Here is a 17509-nt window from a genome sequence, read left to right as displayed (position 1 = left end):
AAATAGGGATGTATCTTCGGGCTCCATTTGGAAAATCTGTCCTCCTCCCTATAGAGTAAAAATGTGTTGGCCTGAATATTAAAAACCAGCTTTCTTACTCATTAGTTGGTGGCCTTAGGCAAATCACTTAGCCCCTCCAGTGTTGTACAATTCCTAAGTTGTTAGAATTAAATGAAATATTATATGAGAAGTTGCTTATAAGCTTTGAAGCACTATAGAAATGTTAGATTTTATGCTTTTTGGTTTTATTTTTAATTTCCTAAAGCCTGGCCCAATATGTAAGATTGTTGGGTTCACATCAGGGAAAGAAGGCCGCTGCCCCACTCCATTCTCCACCCTGCCAAAGGAGTGCTTTGGAAAGCCTGATCTGAAGGGTTCTTTTACCTCATGGGCTACATGAGGTTTCAGATGTTAATGTGAAAAACAGAGCCTTAAACTTTTGGCACACTATTCAGAGTCTCATGGGAGGGGACAAGCAAAAAACAACAACAACCTATTAATGGATGAATGAATGAATGAATGAATGAATGAATGAGGGAAGAAGGATTGGGAGGGAAGGGGAAAGAAATGTCTCTTTTTGTGGTGCTCCCAAAGCCCATGGGGCTGCCTCCCTGGTTCAGTGCCCCACATTGCCCTTTGACCTGGGAGGCTGAGTGGATGCCCACCTAGATCAGTCTCCCCAACTTTAGAATCCAGCCAGCCAAGCTATCATTGCTGCCTCCCTGTTGAAATACACCACTTGAGCCACACAGGAGGACTTCGCAAACCAAGCTTATACCTGTAATCATGTAGATGTGGCGATCAGAGGCAGTTAGAGTAGACCCAGGAAGCACAGGAGCATTTTCCCAGAAGCTTTCTGGAAACAACTTCCACCTACATTATCTAATCTGTGTGGAGACTGAGGTCAGGGGCAGGTAATCCTTGGCCAGGGTAAGAGGAGTATTTTGAAGCCCCCTACCTCTCATATTCTCCCCCTCTATAGAGTTGTCAGATTTAACAAAGATATGGGACACCCAGTCCAATGTGAATTTCAGAAAATGAATCATTTTTTAATTCAAGTATGTCCCATGCAATATTTTAGACATACTTATACTAAAATAATTGTACATTTCTTATTTAACATTCAAGCTGAACTGGATGCCCTGTATTTTATCTGGAATCCTACCACTGACGGCTGCTTGCAGCACCTGGACAGAGCCTCCTGGGGCAGGCTGTGAGCTGCAAAGTTCACTGCTCCCCACGGGAAGCAACTCAGCCTTGGCCTCTTTGGCTGAATGTTCTAGCTATTAGATGCCCAAACCAAAGCAGGAGAAGCACAGGGCATCTGTGAGAATGAAAACTGGTACACTGAATGCATTATCCTGAGACTGAACGCTATGAACATGGATAGAAGGAGGAGAGCTTGCCTCTCCCTCCCATCACATTTCCCCTCTTCCTCCAGATTCACACCAAAGCAAAGGGCAAAATCTCTTCTCATTTGCCAGCCTCTGTCTGTGGCTATAATGAGTTTTCCTTGTCCCTTTTATCAAGGAGCATGTCAGTGCCCTTGTCAGGGGACAGGAAAAAAAAAACCCTCATTAACAATAGTAGTCCATAGTCATGACTACCTTCAGGGGTTTCTACGACCTTTAGGAGACCCCTTTCCAGAGGGGTTATGTTCTTACAGGAATGAGGCAGCAATTCTCCCAAATGCAATTGTGCCCCAGCCAGAACAGAACCCCCCACCCCCCACACTGTGCCCACGAGCTGCTTTGTTCCTGTGTGCCTCCAGTTTTCAGAATAAAACTTTAATCTACTTGGTAGCCTCAACTGCACAAAAGAATTGGTGGTGCCTCAATAATGAGATTATTAATAATAATAGTTTGATCAGGCCCTCTGCAAATAATCCTTGTCCTAAGAAACAACAAGCCTCCTGGTTATACGACAGCCTCAAAGACAGGAGAAAATTATCAGCACTGAAAAGCAAACAGTGTTTTATTTATAAAAATGTGTCCTGACACTGGGTTCTCTCTCGAGTAAGAGGTCACTGAAACTCACTTGAGCAACACAGCACTCCTCACTGACAGCTTGAGGGAAAGTTACTGTATGCACTTAATCAGGAAAATCCCTAAATCTGTCTTTCTTGGACGGTTGCAACACACACAGAAGATGTCCGTATAAATATAGGCTTAATTTAATTCCCTTGTCACTAAAAACCAATGCCAAACATAACTGTGGTTCTTTCAGAAGAGAGTGTCATTAGGGTGTCTGTCTATGAAAAGATAAGAGAAGTCATGTTTAGTCTACAAACTAACTACAGAGATTGTGTTGGGGGTGACCATTGTCATGTCTGTTGACTCTGTCCCCAACAACCCTCAAATCTCCATTAGCAATGCCCATAATCATGTGCAAAAATAATAATCACTGACACCACTCATGCAACCTGGAGAGGTTAGCGATGTGCATTAGGCCCTCATTAACAATGTGTATTAGGGGCACCTGGGTGGCTCAGTCAGTTAAGCCTCTGACTTCGGCTTAGGTCATGATCTCACAGTTTGCGGGTTCGAGCCCCGCGTCGAACCCGCAACTGACAACTAGCTCAGAGCCTGGAACCTGCTTCCGATTCTATGTCTTCCTCTCTCTCTGACCCTCCCCTGCTCACGCTGCCTCTCTCTCTCTCTCTCTCAGAAATAAATAAAACATTTTTAAAAACCCTCAATAAATCTTAAAAAACAAAACAAAACAATGTGTATTAGACCCCACTCTGTGCAAAGTATCAGGCCCTATGAAGAGTTAGCAAGTAAGAGAAAAGCATAATCTTCGCTAATGACAATGTCTAATCCCTCTGGGGAGGCAGGGCCACTTTCAAAGAATATTCTAGAAATAATAACAAACTGAACACAAAACCAATTACATCAATACTGAGGAATGACTGGATAGACTATGGTGACCCAGTCCAGGTGGTGATGGAGAAAATCTCACCAGGTGATGAAACATCTTAGGATGGAGAGGAAGGCCTTGTTGATTTCGAGCCTGAAAACCTAGCCCAGGGCTTGGCGCTTGGTGTTCAATGAATATTTGTTCACTGGAAAAATATATTGAATGAATGAATGAATGGGGTGATTTAATAAGAATTGTGAAGGAAATTCTTAAACTACTATTAGAGAAAAATACGAATTTTTTCAATTACTACTAGGGAAAAGGAAAATTACATGAGTGAAAGAACTCAGGCAACCTGAATTCTCTGCAGGGCCATGATTATGCCCATGCCTCGGCAATCTCACATTGCCAATCCTAGCAACTCATCCTCAGATCAGAATTCCTAAGGTTGTTTCTTAGCCTCACCCAAAACACCAAATCAACATTTCAATTCCATAAGCATATCCTATTTCGGGAACTACCCACTTTGGCTATCCCATAACGGTTTAGAAGATTCAAACCCCAAATTATGGAATTTTCAACCAAATACTTACATATTCAGTCTGCAGGAAAGTCATCAACACTGACAAAATGCAGAACGAAGTTAGTTTAAAAAGGCGTGACCTGGGGCTCCTGGGCAGCTCAGTTGGCTGAGCAACCAACTCCTGGGTTTGGCTCAGGTCATGATCTCACAGTTCATGAGATGGAACCCTGCATCCGGCTTTGTGCTGACAAGCGTGGAGTCTGCTTGGGATTCTTTCTCTCAAAATAAATAAACATTTTTTCAAAGTTTTTTAACGCATACCTAATGCAAGCAGTGCAAAGTTCTGTGCAGATGCTGAGAAGCACCACCAACAAAAACGCGTTGGAAGGTAACACATAATGTACTAATTTTTAGTAAGGAAAAAAGCTTTACACTTTTTACAGAGACAGTTTGGACTAATGAGCCATGTAAACCTGCTCGGAGTATTTCCCTCAGGGATTCTGGCGTGGAGTCAGGAGCACACACTACCACTAGGGTGGATGGCCTCAGGCTTATCTCTGGAGCCCACAAGAGAGTCTCTGACCAGAGACCTAGGACCAGGGACTGACCCCTAAATTCCTCTTGCCAATCTGCTGACCACTGCATTGAGGCACCCCCTCACTGTGTCCTCATAGCAACACCTGAGTTTGCTATTCAATATTGTAAGTCACCTGCTAGTCCTCAAAGGCCAGGTGAGTCGATTTTCCCAACCAGAAGTGAAGGTGCTTTCCCCTCTCACTTCTCTCTCCCTTCACAGAAGCTTGCCTCATATCCAAACCACCTGGGTTATGAAGTCAGGCTTCTCCACTAGCTTATAGTTAGTTGTACGTGTCTAGCTTCATACACCTCTCACTGTGAGAAAGAGTTCAACTCTTTCTGCATCCAAGGAAAGTTGTCACCTGGAAATTCTGTATGTGACCACTGCAACCACGACAGCGTTTTCAGATTTAGTCATGTCTTTTATTTAGTTTTGCTGTTGTTTCCATTACTTCCCTGGCCTGAATCTTCACAAACCCTGCAAATGCCAAATCCAAGTTAGGAATTCTGTACTTAGGGGCAAGTCAATGTAGTGAGAAGGACAAAGAGTCCAAAATACTGAGCAAAACTATTGGGTCTGAAAAAAAAAAAAAAAAACTATTGGGTCTGCCAACTTCCTAGCTGAGTGACTTTGGACACTTAAGCACAGCAGATCATGTCAAACCTGAGCTGTCCAGCATGGTAGCCACTGGCCACATAAGTCTATCAAGCCATTGAAATGTGGCTTGTCTGAACCGAGGTGTGTTATAAGTAAAAAATACATACTGGATTTCAATGGCTTGGTATGAAAGAAAAGAAGATAAAATATCTCATTAGTAATTTTTATATTGATCACATGTTGAAATGGTAATGTTTTTAGATATATTGAGTTCAATAAAATATTTTATTAAAATTAATTTCACCTCTTCTTATTTTTTAATGTGACTTCTAGAAAAATTCTAATTCCATATGTGGCCTATATTATATTTCTATTGCACGGTGTTATGATGGAGCATACAGCATCATTAATAGTGATGGAGAAGCTTTTGGAGGTTACTGAAACATCGGAAGTTGTACCAAATGGCTCTTTCCATTGACAGGAGGTTAGCTAACCAGGTGGGTTACTCTCATTGGATTTCAAATTTAACATTTCTTCATGAGTGTTAAATGTTACAAAAATTCTCTCTAAAGAGCCTCAAATGAAATTATAGGTAATTTTTTCTTTATCTTAAAAAGTTTATCATGTGAGAGAAAAGCAAGATATTTCAGAGCTATTGGGGACAAAGGGAAGGAATTATATTAAGAATTACCTCTACGACAGCAGTCATGTGGCTTTTATTTGAGCTCAAGAGATTAAAAACTAAGGTATTTCACATAAATTTCTGTTCAGAGTTCCTTTGGGGGCAAAAGAAAGATACAGTAATGGCGGGCCTCCATTCCCCGTCTCAATGAGCAGGAGCTGGGAAGCAGCTGTCCCTGTAAACCACACACCTATTCCCCAGCTGGCCATGCTCCATATCATTCACTAGATCCCTTTCCTTTATGTGTATGACCTATCTAGCTTTTATAGGACTTTAGGGTATGCAATTACTATTCCAAAGATTTCACATTTGAGAAACTAGTGTTTCTGAGGCAAAGAAAATTTTCTCAACACACACACACACACACACACACACACACACACACACAAGAATGTGGCAATTTAGATATTGCATTTCCTCAATTTCATCAGAAGAACAGCATAATGTTAAAAGGTATTACCACAGATTACATACCATATTACTAAACGTAGATTTATGAGTTTTGGAAAACAATCAGAACACAATGAGACAAAATTTTGAAACTGCTTTTTAAACAGAACAAAATTTAATGAATCATAAAATGAAGCAATAGCCAAACATGTGCAGGAAATTTATGCAAATATGATCACAGAACTATCAAATAACTCAACCTCATCTATGATCATTTAAACATAATTGAAGTTGGCTGTTGGCTTGCCCATCCTGGGCCTCACTTAACTACCTAGCCCAGCTTTGACTTATCAGGGAGTTGGCCCATGAGGGAGACACAGAAAAATGAATATGTGGGTCTCTTGTTCCAAAATGATTAAGAATTCTAAGTCATAGCAAAGCATCAAAGCAACTGTGAGCCTCTCCTAAGTGTGGGGCCTGTGGGACCTTACAGGTTGCATGCCCATGAGGCCGGCTGCGACTATGAAAAGGGCATCTAATCAGTTCTGGGCAGGGGTTAAGTCTTCCTACAGGAGTTAAGTCCCAAGACAATACCTGAAACATCCTTTTCTAATCTCTGTCATCTAATCATGGACTTGGCAGCAATGAGTTGGAAAAGTTAGTCTCCAGCTATCACCTGTGCCTATCAAGTAGGAACTGGCAACTAACTGCTAGAACCTGAGAGATACAGTAATATTGTGATGAGAAGGACAGAGCCTCCTCTGATTTCATCTCCCTTTTAAGAATTTTGCATTTCAGGGGCGCCTGGGTGGCTTAGTCAGTTAAGCGTCCGACTTCCGCTTAGGTCATGATCTCGCGGTTCGTTCGTGGGTTTGAGCCCCGCATCGGGCTCTTTGCTGACTGCCCGCTCAGAGCCTGGAGCCTGTTTCAGTCTGTGACTCTCTCTCTCTCTGACCCTCCCCTGCTCACGCTGTCTCTCTCTCTCTCTCTCTCTGTCTCCTAGAAATAAATAAATAAATAAACATTTAAAAAAATGAATAACTATTTAAAAAAAAAAGAATTTTGCATTTCAATTGCTACATAATGACATCTCACAGTTTCAACTTTCCTTACAGGACAGCTTGCTACTATACTTAGAATGAATGATGGCAACTTTGATGTCATTCAGAAAAGTAATATTTAATGAAAAGTTTTCAAGATTATTTAAATTTTTTTTTAATTTTTAATGTTTATTTAGAGAGAGAGAGAGGGTGTGGGAGGGGCAGAGAGAGAGGGAGACACAGAATCTGAAACAGGCTCCAGGCTCTGAGCTGTCAGCACAGAGCCCAACACAGGGCTCAAACCCACGAACCATGGGATCATGACCTGAGCCAAAGACAGATGCTCAACAGACTGAGCCACCCAGGCATCTCTTCAAGATTATTTTTTAAATAAGTAACATTTATAAAACATTAACTGAATTTTTAGGTGTACTACTTCATTACAATCCTCTAGCTACTAGACCAACTATTACCAAATATAAGCAGTCTATGCATATCTTGAACCAGATCATCCCCTGGGTCAGCACACTGATGATGCTCTACCTGTTCTTAGTTAAGTTTCATTTTGTTTGTATGAGTAGGTATCTATGTGCGCATGTGAATGTTTGGTGTTACTGAGTTCCCAAATCCTTTATTCATAGAACGGAGGAAAAAATAATCATAATGTTTACTTAATAGGATGATCCATTTATTTACAAACCTTTAATGGGTATGTCCTATGTGTGAGGCAATGTTCTAGGTGTTGGGTGATATAGTAATAAAAATAAAAATCTCTACTTTTGGGGATCTAACAGTTTCATACCAGATGGACAATGAACAATATAAATAAGTACAGTATATAGTATGTCAGATGGTACTAAGCACTGTGAGGAAAAAACAATGTAGGAAAGGGAAATAGGAGAAGTTTGGTGCAGGGGTTGCATGTTTAAATAGGCTGGTCAGGGAAGGCCTTTGTGGGAAGAAGACATTTACGTAAAGGCGTAACAGGGGTAAGGGAAAAAGGCATGAGGTTATCTGAGGGGATAGCCTTCCAGGGAAAAGCAAATGCAAAACCCCAGGGCAGACATGACACCGGGAGTTGAACGACAGAGCAAGGAGGCCATGTGGCTGGCATGGAATCAAGTGGAAGAGGGTTGGTGGTGTCAGAGGGAATGCCACACTGCACTGGGCCTCAAGAGCATTAGAAGGATGTTGGCTTTTACTCTGGGTAAGTAGGAGCCATTTGAGTAGAGGAGCAACATGGTCTAATGTGTGCTTTAACAGGATCACTCAGCAGCCTGTGCTAAGAAATTTGAGGAAGCTTCCAAGAGGATCCAGGCAAGAGACAACATGGGTCTGTCCAGAATGGCAGCAGTGGAAATGGTGTGAGAGATGAAAGTATTTGCTGTGGGCTGTAAAAGAAAGAGAGGAGGAAGGCTAACCCTCAGGTCTCTAGTCTTAGCAAATGGAAGGATGAAGTTGGTGTTAACTGGAAGGAGCACATTTAAAGGGGAAGTTCCAGACTGTTGGGGAATGTCAAGGTGGAGATATTTTTTAGACATCCAAGTTGTGAGGTTGTGTAAGTAACTGGATCTATGAGTCTGGAATTAAGAGAAGAGGTTCAAGTCCATGATATATATTTAGAAATTGTTAGCATAGCGAGGATACTTAAAACCATGAGACTCGGTGAATCACCAATAGAGTGATTATAGATTTTTTAAAAAGGGAAGACATCAGAAATAGGAGATCTGAGATCTGGAAGGTTTCAAAGTGAAAAATCAGGAAGCAGTGAAGGTAACAGCCCAGGAGATGGAGAAGGAGCTGCCCACAAGTTCAGAAGAAAGCCAGGCAAGTGTGACATCTTAAAGCCAAACAAAGAAAGAATTTCAAGGGGGAAAGAGTGATCAACTATGTCAAATGACTCAAATGAGTCAAGTAAAATGAGTAGACTGAAGAGTGATGACTGGATTAAGCAACATGTAGGTTAGGGTGACCCTTTGGGAAAGGAGTTTCAACAGAGGGGTGAGCCTGAAAGCATGACTGAAGGCGTTTATAGAGAGTAAGAAGCAAGAAATGGAAGACAGTGAAGTATAGACAATTCCACCAAAGACATTTGTTTACAAGGGCACCAAATAAATACAAGGACCGAAGGAAATAATGTGTGTACAGCATATTTTGAAAACTATAAAAGTACCCTGTAAATGCTGGCTGTGAATGGAAATACCCAAACCTGTTGTGTTCTAAGAATATGGCTTTCAGATTTCAGCCAGACTCAAGAATTTCTGTGCCCAGTTTGAGCTTTGGCACATTAAAAATCTGGGCTTCATTATACCTATTGCTGTTCCAAGCAACCACTAAATCCTCAAAAAATCAAAGTTCGAAGACTCCTGATAGTGATAAGCATGGTCTACTAAACTCACCGTCCCAACCTAGTTTTACAATCAGCTCACAAAGTACAAAATGAGGAAAAAGTCAGAATATAGACCCAAAGAAAAGCTACAGTTGCACTTTAATAAAAGCCTCTTTGTTCTTCAAGGTTGCAGAGCCTTGGAAAGTGCCCAAAATAATCAATACATTCTACTTCATTACAGCATCAAGATATTATACAACAAGAAATTTCCAGTAAAAGAAGTGTCCTCACCCCCTGCTGCTGAGAATGAACACCTCTGATACTATCAAAGGGTGTTGCAATTGTTCAAAATCAGCATCTGTCCTGTTCCCAATTCAGGATGTCAAGTTAATATTTTATTCCAGAGATATGAGGAAGGTCCACAGTGTGCCTGCGGGAGTCATGGGTTAAGGCAGGATATTCTACCCCAGTTTGCTCCATCCCTGGGGGACAGAGGCCCACAGGTCACTTAGAGCCAGACTGCCCAGCTCAGAGCACTGAGCATGAGGGGGCAGTGGGGCCACACTTGGAGCAAAGCCAGCATTTAAAGCAACATAAAGCAACATGAGCTGAGGCTGCGGAGGGATCTGTGCTTCTCTATAGATCCATCTACCAACTCATTCACCAGACAGACGCACCAGGCAATACTCTGTAGACCAGCGCAGTCCAACACAGATATGATGCAAGCCACAAACGCAAGTCTCATACATGATTTTCAATCTTCTAGCAGCCACATTCAAAAGAATACAAAGAAACAGGTGAAATTAATATTAATAATACATTTTGTTTAGCCCAGTATATCCTAAGACTTATCAGTCCAATGAGTAATCTATATAAAAAAATCATGAATGAGAGTATAAAATTATTTCACTTTTTTTTTTTTTTTTTACTGAGTCTTTACATCCAATGTGTATTTTACACTTCTAGCACATCTCAATTGAAGTAGCCACATTTCAGGTACTCAGTAGCCGCTTGTGGCTAGTAGCTACCATATTGGCTAGTACAGCTCCAGACACTGGGGACTCCATTGTGAACAAATGATGTCTTTCCTTCAAGATTTAAGAAGATTGTCAGGGGAAGACAGGACTCAGCCAAGAAAGCAGGCTGTCAGAATCATGCCAAATGAAAGATATAGGCAGCGTGTTAGTGGCCTGCAAGAAAGTAGCACTTCATCGAATCTGAGGGTCCAAGGTCAGAATGACTGCTTAAAACGTGGAAGTCTTGGCTGAGGCCCTTAAAAGTAAATAAGAATGGAAGGGAGTCAGAAGCAAGACAGGGCACAGGAAATGTGGTGAAGACAAAGGAGCTGCAAAGTCCTGGGGGTAAGAGAATATGGCATGTCTGTGAACCTCAAGTCATTCATTGCTACCAGACCTCAGAGTCTGAGGAGACTGAGAACAAAGTTCTCAAGGTAAAGAGGGAATGAACCACAACAGGCCTTGTGAGGAGGTTGGGCTTCCTCCTGAGGATGATGAAAGTCCTTAGGGAATTCTGAGAGGCTTCTTGGTCACCCCACTTTCCAGGTCCATCTACTTCAAGCCCCTCTTTTTCAGTGCAGAATGGGTAGCCTCTACAGGGGAGGTGAGCTACTTAGAGTTCTTTACTTGCTGATGTCAGAGCTGAGAGCAGAGCTCTGATTGTGACCATGATCCCACAAGATCTTTCTCCTTTCCCATCAGCCAAGACACAGGTGTGTCTGATCAAGAGGGGAAACGCCATTGCTCCACATGGCAGATTCGATAACAGAACTGATCACACCAGCAGGTGAGGCAAGAGAGTCCAGAACTAAGCTCCTGTGGGAGGAAAAGGGAGAAGTGGGATTGTCCAGGAGGGCAGTGGGCAGCCAGCTGCGGTTCTGCTCACCTGTCTGAGCAGGATTGGGATAAAGAGAGAAGTCCCATCCGCTGAGAAGGGGAAGTACAAATGTTAAAGTAACATTTCAGATGGACAGAGGGTAGGGGAACTAAGCACGTAGACTATGATAGTCTTGCCCTCAATGTACCAGGAATCTGGAAAGCCACAGGATGGCTGTGCTGTGTTTTCTAGTTGTATCTGTTTTATCATTTTTTAAAGTTTATTTATTTATTTTGAGAGAGAGAGGGGGGTAGGGGCAGAGAGAGAGAGGGAGAAGAGATTCCCAAGCAGACCCTGTGCCGTCACCATAGAACCCGACATGGGGCTAGAACCCACAAATTGCAATACCACGATCCAAGCTGAAATCAAAAGCCAGATGCTCAACTGACTGAGCCACCCAGGAGCCCTAGGGTGTACCCATTTTAAATGCATTTTTATTTTAAAATAAGCATGGGCACATTTCAGACTCACTGTCTCACTTGATGATTTTTTTTTAATATTTTTTTTATTTATTTCTAGGAGAGAGAGAGAGAGAGAGAGACAGCGTGAGCAGGGGAGGGTCAGAGAGAGAGGGAGGTACAGAATCTGAAACAGGCTCCAGGCTCTGAATTGGCAGTCAGCATAGAGCCCAATGCGGGGCTCGAACCCACGAACTGCGAGATCATGGCCTAAGTGAAAGTCGGACTCTTAACCGACTAAGCCACCCAGGCGCCCCTCACTTGATGATTTCTGGGCAAGGTTGGGCCTCAACCCCATCTCTGGAGGAGGCCTCCAATTACAGCCTGTGAAATGCAGAGAGCATATTAATCTGTATCTCAGGCTCAGAGAGGTTAAGTGGCTCCTTTAAGGACACCCAGGAAGTTGGTGGAGAAGCAGAGTTTAGAACCCATGTCTCCTGGCTCTTTGGGCTCCCAGAGTAGAAATGTGCAAGGGGAGTTAACCACCCAGTAGGAAGCCAATTCAAGGCCACCAGTATCATCACCTAACTGTTACACTATGTGGCTTAAAACCTTTGGGTGTGATGTGTTTATAGCCACAGAACTACCCTTATAAATGAAACCATTTCCAGGAAAGGTCCTATCTTAAATTATTATCCATTAACGAAGATTATGTAAGATAGAGAATGGGATACAGAAAGAGCTAACGACCAGGAGCCTGGATATGAACCCAGGAGGACACAATGGGGCTCTGTAGGGCTATGAGAAGGTACCAAGGCCAGCATCACCCTCTTACGGGTCCTGAAAACAACCCATGGCCATTTCCTGAGCACCTAATATGAACGAGACACTAAGCGATATGCTTTGTGGGATACATAAAGAAGTACACGGATTGTCTTTGCCCTCTACATACTCAAAATCTAGTTGGGGAGTATACAATGTTTCTATTGCTGCTGTTAAAAAAAGAAAAAAATGCCACAAAAATGGGTGGTTTAAAACAACACAGATTCATTGTCTCACAGTTCTAGAGTGCATCTCATTGGGCTAAAATCAAAGGCATTGTCAGGACTGTGTTCCCTTCTTGAGTCCCTGAGGGAGACTCTACATCCCTATCTTTTCTGGCTTCTAGAGGTTGTTGGGCATTCCTTGGCTCATGGCCACTTCTTTCATCTTTAAAGTCAGCAGTGTCTGGTCAGGTATTTCCCATGTCATACCTCCCTGACATAGGACTCTTTTCTTTTCCTCCCTCTTCCACTTTTACGGACCCTTGTGATTACATTGGGGCCATGTGGTGAATCAGGATCATCTCCTGATGATGTCAAGGTCAAGGTCAGCAGATTAGCAACCTTGTTTCCATCAGCCACCTACTCCCTCTTTGCATGTAACATAACATATTCACAGGTTGCAGGGATTAGGATGTGGGCATCCTTGGTGGGCAGTGGGGAGAATTATTCTGTCAACCACAGGGAGGTTAAACATTCAAATATAAAATTATTTCTGACATAAAGTAAGAGCCACATGGATCATAAGTGCAGCAGAGTTCAGGAGGGGAAAGGCCCCTCCCTGCAGGGGCACCCGGAGAGGCCGTCCAGGCCAAGGGCCACTCAATGTGCAGGAGACACCAGGACATGCCGTGGGGTGAGGGGCTTGATCTCTGTGACCCCTCGAGTCTGTCCAGTGCTAGAGCATTATGTCCTACAGAAGCAACAACAGGAAAAGTAGCAGCAGTGGGAAAGGCCGCGCAGTGATGAGGGTGCTCTACGGAGATGAGGTTCCAGGGACCGGTCACAGAGGATGTGGATGCTTGTCCCTAAAAGCACTGAGCAGTAATCGAAGGCTAACTGAAAATGCATCAGATGGTGATGCGGGGGATATGGGAGTCGAGAGGGATGAGGCGGGAAGGGCGACATTTTCAACAATCAAGATGGATGGAAAAGGGAGAGAGCTGGCTGGTGGTGGGGAGGGGGCTGGAAAAAAAAGGCACAGGCACATGAGCTTCTTACAGGTGAAATGAAAGGATCCATGGGTTGTAGAAAGTGGCAGGAGCATGCGGCAGAGGGAGGCAGGACATCTTAGGAGCAGGAGTTGAAGACATGGGTAGATCCCCAGGAGACAGTATTCTTTTTTTTTTTTTTTTTTTTATTTCAACAAGAGAAAATATTCTTGTTGGCAGTGAAAGCACAGGCTGTGGACTGGGGAAGTGTCAGGAAGGAGCTAATGTCTATGATTAAGAGCAATATAATGAAGGGGTGTGTGTGTGTGAGGACATGACCTTGGGTGACATCCTATTTAGGGGTCTGGAGGAGCAAAGCAGCCACTGAAGGGGACGGAAGCAAATGACCCCTACGGACCACCCGGAGGAGGCAGAGCTGCTCTGTGCCTTATGGCACTATTAAGATATGAACACCTTATCGTTATCAGCCAGGGTGCTTATCAGCAACTAGTCTATTGAAAAACCACAGAGAACCAGGAGGATGCTAAGAGTTTGGAACAGGTGAGTTAAGAGTGACAGAACGTCCCAGCCTGGGGCTTTGCCAAGAGGCTGCTCCCGAGCCAGGATGCCACGGAGCCAGGCACAAGTCAGGAGCGTTGCCTTCGCTCACAGAGGGCTTCTGAGACGACACCTAGGGGCTGGAGCCAGCTCTGAGACCGCTGTGGCAGGGCCCCTTCCCCGTTTCCCCACAGAGCCTCCAGGTTGCTGTTCTGTAACGTCTCTTGGGCAACCTGTGTGTGTCCACAGCCGCTGGCACAATGCCCCATGTGTAAGACACCAGCTGTGTTTGCTGATTGCAGGGACAGATGGGAAGAGGGGATAAAGCCACTCAAAGTACTTCCCATCGTGGCATTTCTTTACACAAAACTATACTATGGCGAAAGAAGGTACACTGTATTGCCTCATTATATAAAACTCACAATAAAGGCACAGCTAACATGTGGGACTAGAGGTCAGGACGGGGGTACCCCTTGGGGGCAAGGCGTGGTGACAGGGCTGTGGCACAAGGAAGGCTTCTGAGGGGTAGGAATGTCGTTTCAAGGTCTGGGGATGCTTACACAAGGAGGCAGGTTGGTGAAAATTCATCTGAGGTGTAGTCTAGGACTTGTGCACTTTTCTGCATGTATACTATATGGATAGGAAAGAGTTTGCTTTATAAACATGCTATGGTGGAAGACTGCCTCCGGAGGTCTGGAGCCCCGGAATAGGAAGAGGAGGAGATGCCAAAGGGAGGCCGAGGAACACAGAATGAAACCTGGGCCATCCTATAAGGGCCACACTTGGCTTTTCTTCAAAGGAGACAATCTGGTTGATGGAGGAAACTCCCAACCGGGCGAGCTCAGCAGGCGCGGCCAGTATGAGAGGCAGCTTTGGAGTTCACTGCTTGTCACATGAAGAAGGCACTGCGGACCCCACAGTCAGCAGGACGCTGGCCTCTGTGTTGACCAAATTTATACATCAACTCAGCTGCGCCATGGTGCCCAGTTGTTTGGTCAAACACTAACCTGTGTGTTACTGGGAAGGCATTTTTTTAAACATGATTAACATTTGCAATCAGCTGACTTTCAGGAAAGCAGATTACCCTCCACGATGCAAGTGGGCCTCTTCCAATCAATTGAGGAGCTTAAAAACAGTTTCGCCAAAAAGTGGAAATTCTGCCCATAGAACACAGCATAGAAATTTTACCTGAGTTTCCAGCCTCCAATCTCAAGACTGTGACATCCGCTCTTCCTTGACTTTCCAGCCTGTCCCACGGATTTTGGATTAGACAGTCCTCCACAATCACATGGGCCAATTGACGTCAATATTGGCTTATAGAGCTCCTGTTCATTTGGTTTACGCTGCTGGTCCCGTTTCTCTGGAGAACCCTGACTGAGGCAGTCTCCAGGAGGCTATTTTCCAGAATCTCAAAGCATCTTTCTCAGGCCTCCCAGGAGAGAAGACAAGGTGGAGACAGCCCTTTCGTTTTGGAGCGAAAGCCTAAATTCAGAGGCTCTTCATAAAGGAAGGAAAAGGAAGCCACAGCCAGTCCAGGCATCTAACTGCTGGCTTTGTCGTCTCTCAACTCGGTGAATGTCGCCAGGCACATTCCAGCTAGCACTGAGGAAAAAGGAAGTGCAAGGAAAAGGAAATATTGAGAAACCAGCACACTTCTGGTGTTTCCAGCTAAGGTTGCCTTTAAGACTTGTTCTGGGAGTCCCCCCAAATTCCAAACACACAGCCACATTCCTAGAGAGATATCCAAACCCACCTCAACTCTGACCCAGTTAGATGCAGCAGAGGAACTGGGTGAAACAAACAGGAATGTTTGCAGGGCTTTAATCTTCTCCAAACACTGAAATATTGTTGAGATGTTTTATCTTCTATTGCACACGGAGGAGATTAAAAAGCCATGATAAATGGTGTGCTCTCTGGGAGGGAATGCCATATATAGGGCAATACATAATTTCCTGCTTCTGGTACCATTCAGGATAATTGTCCTGGTAACGTGAAAACAGGAGGGATATTAATTTAAGATTAAAGCACAATTATAAGCCCTGTCATACTGTTAATTTCTTTTAAATGTTCCTCTGAATAATTCCACCTTGCAAGATGGAATAAGCACACAATTAAAAACTGCATTAAATAAATGAATAACTAATTAATGAATAAAAAGAACTCTGAAAATAAAATGGGCCATGCAAATTCTAAACAATGATTTTAACAGCAGGCCAGATCCTAATCCTTCAGGTCTTTGAAGGATTGCACTTGGGTGCAGATAGATAGCATTTCTCTAGATACAGCTCTCAAATGGCTGTGTTTTTCGCTCACACGTGGCCAGCGAAAGCTTTAGGTGGATGCCCTACAGACAACGAGGCTACATAATTGACCAACCTGAACACCATTCTCCCTCTCCAAACCTTAACACCACTGCCTTCTCCATAATGTCTGAAAGTCTACACTTTGCTGTGTCCTCCAGCCAGAAATTCTACCAGGGTGATTCTGCCATTGATTAGGAATTCCATTACAAAATGCAAATATTCCTGTAAAGCTTAAAGGTAGACCATTCATTAGCACAGTGATATGAATCAATTTAATTAGATTGCTTTCCTCCCAACACCTAATTGAGGCCAACCTCTACAGGGAGTGGAATGAAGGACAAAAGAATGGTCATTTGCAGCAAAGAGTAATTGTAGGCTGAGAAAGGTGGAAATGCCTGGTGCGGGAGCGTTCTGGGAACCCAGGGAAGGTGAGAGAATCAGTCTCCATAAGGAGCCTCCATGACACTTCTGATAAGGTTTTGGGGTGATAGTGGGGTTCAGAGCTGACAGCCAAGAAATAATTCTTGAAGATGTCTTTGGCGCAAAAGGTGATTTTATTAAAGCCGGAGGCAGGACCCACGGGCAGAAAGAGCTGCACTGAGGTTGTGCAGAGTGACTGGTTCTATACTAGGGAGTTGGGGGAGATAAAGTCAAGAGGAAGTTCCTTAAAGGAATTCCCATATGCTAAAGAAGACTCATAGATTATAGGAGGCCTGGCTATTGTCAAGCTAGTGTTGTTTTTTTCTCTAGCGAAGCATTAACATCAAGACCGTAGGGAGTTCCTGGACAGTAGGCTATTGATAAGATTGTCCTTTTCTTGTAATTGCACTAAGATATTTGTAAACTGGTGGAGACTCTATCAGTGTAATCATTTGTTTTCTGTCCTTTCTTTTGTTCCTGGGCAGCCAGCAGTGCCTGTGGAATATGACACATATCCCCCCCGGGGTGAGGGGAGTGCTAGCTTGTGCTATGCCCTCAGCTTGCCTTATGGTTCCTCATCACTTCCACAAGGGAAGAGGAAGAACTGGAGGGCACTATCATCTAGGATTGCCTTCTGCGTGCCAAATGAAGGTCATTAGGATTGCGTCTGACTTGGCTCAGGTCATGATCTCATGGTTCGTGGGTTTGAGCCCCGCATCGGGCTCTGTGCTGACAGCTAGCTCAGAGCTTGGAGCCTGTTTCGGATTCTGTGTCTCCCTCTCTCTCTGAACCTCCCCTGTTCATGCTGCCTCTCTCTCTTTCTCTCTCTCTCTCTCTCTCTCCCTCTCTCAGAAATAAATAAAACATTTAAAAAAAGTTATTAATAACTAAGACCACATAGTAATGTGTTATATAGAAGACAAGAAATGAAAACCTTGGTCCATCTGTCCCTAAAAGCCATGTTCTTT

Source organism: Hyaena hyaena, unplaced genomic scaffold (assembly GCF_003009895.1).
Source record: "Hyaena hyaena isolate Hyena2069 unplaced genomic scaffold, ASM300989v1 scaffold_440, whole genome shotgun sequence".
NCBI lineage: Eukaryota > Metazoa > Chordata > Mammalia > Carnivora > Hyaenidae > Hyaena > Hyaena hyaena.
This window is presented reverse-complemented; position numbering follows the sequence as displayed.